The sequence below is a fragment of the Micropterus dolomieu genome, linkage group LG19 (assembly GCF_021292245.1).
Source record: "Micropterus dolomieu isolate WLL.071019.BEF.003 ecotype Adirondacks linkage group LG19, ASM2129224v1, whole genome shotgun sequence".
NCBI lineage: Eukaryota > Metazoa > Chordata > Actinopteri > Centrarchiformes > Centrarchidae > Micropterus > Micropterus dolomieu.
Window position 1 is genome coordinate 21239800 of NC_060168.1, and position 5322 is coordinate 21245121.

General features: G+C 39.4%; 1 long non-coding RNA gene across 1 annotated transcript in view; it reads left to right on the forward strand.

The window, feature by feature from the left end:
• LOC123957257 overlaps positions 1–2940 on the forward strand; it is a 26830-nt gene extending 23890 nt beyond the window's left edge. Inside the window, exon 3 of the long non-coding RNA XR_006821766.1 lies at positions 2850–2940. This is a non-coding gene — a long non-coding RNA (uncharacterized LOC123957257). The remainder of the gene's footprint in view (positions 1–2849) is intronic.
• Positions 2941–5322: the final 2382 nt, after the last annotated feature.

A 5322-nucleotide genomic window follows, 5' to 3' on the forward strand; every position in this document is an offset into this window, starting at 1 on the left:
GTCTGTTGTTTCCCACCTGCTGGAAAAGTGAAGCCGGTTAGCGCTAAGTTAGCTAACATCTCCCCTCCCCTTCAGACTGCACAGCTGAGCAGGAAAGCAGCAGCTACATAGCTGCTATGTAACTAGCTGTATTTTATTACTGCCTACTTGTCCAATGTTGAGATCATCAGGTACAAACTTAGACTAAACTGACGTAGCCTGCAGCTCTGTCCTGTACCGACTGATTAAATTATTTTTTAGTTTTCAGTCTGAAAAAGTGGTTTTGGAAACGAAAGAACGGTGGTGACTGGAGGAGCTGAGGTTAGTAAAGCTAATTAGTGATGCAAACTAGTCCTTTTAAGCTAATGAGGAGACTAGGATTAATGTGCAAATAAAATGCACCTCAGAAGGGAGGAGGTTTCTCATGTTGCCTATTTTTTATATTAATGTCTACAGATAAATGTCAGAAGCAGTAAAATGAAAACACAAAAGGCAAACACGAACAGTCGTATCTATAATGATTCTGAGGTCATATTAACAGGGTTTTCCTGCCGTTAAGGCTTAGGGGTGATGCCCAAAACATGCTGTGCCATCAATGTAAAATCACTGCAACAGAACCAACCAAATTACTTTCTCCAGATCTAAAGGTTGTAGTTCCTCCAGTAGACTGATCTTTGGGTGTTGTTTATTTATTATCTGCTCTAGCTTTTCCAACTATTTGTTCAGAGATATGGTGAAAATAATGGCCCCATATGATGTGAAATTACATATTTTTCATTGGAAAACATAAAATTTTCTTGAGGAGGAGAAAATTGTATGTTTTCCAATGAAAAATATGTAATTTCATATAAATCAATGAATGGGAAACACTGCAGTGTGTTGCAGATTCTAGAGACTGTTTTTATGTCATCTTAGTTCTGATAGTGAGTTATTTAAAAACGCCTTAATAGCGGCACATGAAAAAACAATCGCTGATCATCCCTTCAACCGTGGATAAGCGAGGAGCAGTATAACAGTTACAAGAATGTAAATGTTCTGCCATATCTCTTATGACTGTTCGTCTACTTTACTACAACTTTGTAAACCTACTTTATGGAGGAAACACAATTCAACTGAGATTGTGTTTTCACCAGGATAGTGGCAAACATTTCTGCTAAATGCATCTGTCACACCCAGATCAAAATGTTGAGAAATGTTCTCAAAGAAATTATTGCCAGTAAAGGTTCAGTATCTTGGTAATCAATTCAAAAATGATTTAATGGATGATACATAGCAACAGTGTTGGAAATCATATGTTCCCGGTAACATGTTTGTTCGTCCAGTATGTGTCCTACAGTGATGTCGAGGTCTGGCTGTTCAGGCCTTACTGTATGCTGTGAGCTGCTCATCTATTGTGTTGGTTTTAAAAGAGCAGTTAGCCGAGCTGACGTGCATTGTATCTTGCAAAGATGCTATTGTGCTTGTCACACACAGTATGTGTCAGCATAAATGTACCTACAGATCAGGCAGTGATAAGTGACAAAAAATCTTATCGCTGCCTGACATGTAAGGAACAGAACAACAGAGCTGATGCACTAAAATCCTATTAAATCTGTGACATGAGATATGATGGTCGATGGGTTCTACTTTATATAACATATATAGTCTGTGTGTGTGTGTGTGTGGTTGTGGGCTTATTTTACTATGTTTGTTGGGTCCAAAAAAACTAAATAACACTATACTTGTGGGGTCCGACAGCTTTGTGGTGACAAAAATGCTGGACCCCATAAGTTCCAAGGCCTTTTTGAGGGTTAACACTTGGTTTTAGGGTTAGTGTTACAATTAGGTAAGGGTTAGGGTTAGGCATGTAGTTGTGATGGTTAAGGTTAGGGTAAAGACTACATGACTTTTAGCGTCGGCAGATCGCTGTGCTGTTCAGACTACAAAACTTGTCGTCTTGTGATCGCTCATTTACCCCTGATCACAGCCTGACGCTCACCGACCGTCAAATCTGGCTTAAAATCGTGTAGTGTGAACTAGGCTTAAGGGGTTAGGGAATGCATGATGTCCACAAGACGAGTTCATGTTAGGGGATTAGGGGTAGGGGTTAGACTGTGTGTGTGTGTGTGTGCGTGTGTGTATTATTTATATTTTATGGGATATGTATTACATTGGCTGTTTTTAGTAAAAGTAAATTCAATTTCAAGTCTAAAGCAGTATTGATATGAAAATGTTGAATAAAAAGTACACTTAGTCAACTCACTGAACTTAAGGTAAAATGAATGCAGAATAAATGTCTTGCTCGTGCGTTCTTTCAATAAGAATTCAGGGGCTGCTGTCAGCAGAGAGGAGGGAGGTTTGGGGATCACTGTGACCTTCTCAGTGGCCTGAGAGTGTGTTGGCATGGCATGACTGATGCAGATTATCATAGCTGGAGAAAGCCAATTACTCTGGTCATCACAGCGCCCTCGGGGCCCCTCTCGGTGGAATGAAATGCATTACAGAATTCTCTGTGCATCCTTCTGGCAACGTTTTGTATTTTCTCTATACTGAACTCCCCAGTTTGAGTGTTAATAGTGCAGTCAATGGGACCCTCCCGCGCCTCAGAGCCCTCTCTGGGTCCAATGAGCTTCTGCTCCACAAAGCAGGGAGGTCGTGCCTCTTGGAGAAGCGGATGAATTACATTCTCCTCTGTTTGTCTTCTCTCTCTATTCAAGACAAAGCTCTTTTATTTTGGCCCTTCTTAACTGCTCTCAGTAAGCGTCCTTGAAAACTACAAAATGAAGAAGTCGGGTGGCACAGTTGTGGTATAAGAGACTCTTCTGTTACATTTTTAAGAACAGAACACACTTATCAGATTTTTTGTTATCCTTATCTTATTTCCAAAACAGATTTGCTACAAGACAAGAGAAGCTGAGATCTCGCATGATGACGCAGCATCCCTAGGATGTACAAAGACTACAGATCAAGAAGAGTCACAGGTAAGAGGCCTGAGTGTGTATTAATGCCACTGCCATTGTGTGCTCTCTGTGCAACTGTTTGTGCTGAGTTTTGTTCTAGAGCACCAGAGGCGGTCATATTAATAAATGCTCAGGGTTTACATCAGAAAGAGGATTTGCTGGTCATATTTTTCCTTCACACACAAACAACATAATCAGTGCACCTTCTAAAGGTCTTATTTCATATCTCTCTCAGAAGATTATCGTCTTCTTACACGCTTTAACCTCTGCACCTGCCTCACTCTTTGAATTATGTTCTCCTTTAATCGTGTTTATTTTTGCCACGTTCACTTTGGTTTCTTTTTGTGCAGACATCAAAATCTGCCGCGTCCTCTCAGTTATTAGTGTCAAGGCTTCTGATTCAAAGTGTTATTCTCATTCGAGCTCAGACGCATGATTCATACAGGACTCTGACATGGAGAGCAGTGACACACAAATATCACATGAAGGCTCATTTTATTCAGGAACCTGAATAATGGTAATAGAACACTGTCATTTGGGAGATGTTTTTATCCAATGTTAAAGGGTACTTGAGTGAATAGGTAGTTCAAATCATGATTTGTAGTAATAGTCATAGTCAGAAAAATAGTCACACACCCACATCAGGAAAGCCGCACTGGAGAAGACGGTACCTTAACTAGGATTCTGGCACAGCATATCCTGTTAGCGCCTGTGTAAAATTGTGAGACAACTGTGCTAAAACTAGATGCCTTAGTCTTGTTATGTCATTAAATACTGAAGCCACTGGGAACTTTGCAGGCTGTCTAAAACAAACTATCTTCGGTATACAGCTAGAGAAAGTTTATCCCAAAAATACATTATTTACTCAAGAAATGAACTCAAAAACGGCTTTTTGAACACTGTGAGATATTTAACCTACGTTGACTTAAGTTTGCATAAGATAAGATAATATGAAACTTTGTTCCTCTCCAAGGATTTTTAGTGCCAAGCAGGATTATTGCTATCATGATCATTGGCAATAGTTCTGTTGCTCAATCTACTTTAGCCATAATCCATTAACAGAAGCCATTTTTCAGTGCATAGTATGGATAGAGCTTGGAAACCGGTGTGGGAGGTGTAGTTTACTTAAACCAGTATGTACTGTTGCAGTCGTTTCAAGCTCAACAGTGATGAGGTGGTTCTTTAATTGCTCAGAAAATTATGGATCAAGAAACTAAATCAACTACACGGTTCTGCATTCATTTATTAAGTGCAATTGCTTCCCTTTTGCATTACTCTACAACTATTTATGGTGGATTTGCATCACTGACACTCCATTTACTTATTTTAAGTAACATGTAGAGTATTATGGTTTTTAGCCATGCTAACAGCGTGGCTCTAAGAATGGCAATGTTGGTTTGTTGGAGGTTCATTTCATCATACTTTGGTCCAGACTGAAATACCTCAACAAATACTTAATGGATTGCCATGAGATTTTGTACAGACATTCATGGTTCCCAGATAATAAATCCTACTGACTGGTTTTCCTCTAGCACCAACATGAGGTTGACATTTGTGGTTTTGAGTGAAATATCTTGACAACTATTGGATGGATTGCCATGAGATAGACATTGATGTCCTCCTCAGGATAAATTCTACTAACTTACATGATCCCCTGACATTTTATGTAGTGCCATTTTCTTTTTCCTTTTTCGGGCTGTTTCAGCCTTTAATTAGATAAGACAGGAAAAAGAGACAGGAAATTCAGTAGAGAGGGGAGGGGGGGTGACATGCAGCAAAGGGCCCTGGCTGGATTCGAACCTGGGCGACAAGGACTGCTTTGACAAAGCCTTTGTACATAGGGCGCGCATTCTGCCAACTGCTCTAATCGACGCCTCTCTAGCACCATTTTCATATCAAACATTTTATCTTACAAATTGTTTGATTTAAAACTAATTACATTCCAATCATCATCCGCCTGCTTGTTTTGTGCTAATTAGCTAATCTTAGCATGCTAACACACTCAACCAAGATGGTGTACATAGTAAACAATATACCGGCTTAATATCAGCTTGTTAACAATGTCTTTCTAAGTATGTTAGCATTCTCATGTTAGCATTTAGCTCAGCTGTGTACAGCCTCACAGAGCTGCAAGCATGGCTATACTCTTAGTCTTGTTATCATATCTCCAAATTAGCCTTTTTACTGCTTTTTACTGCCACTACATGTAACTAACACAGTATGTGCACAATACTGTAAAAAGGGATAGTAGTACTCATTAAATGGACAATTAGCTGTTATATAAAGTTGTTAAAAGAAACTGCAATACATAGGCTGTTCAATATGCATTACATTAAGCATGGCATTACTATGTCTCTGCAAGCTGTTATTGTATTTTGTAAACAACGGGATCCTGCAGTACATT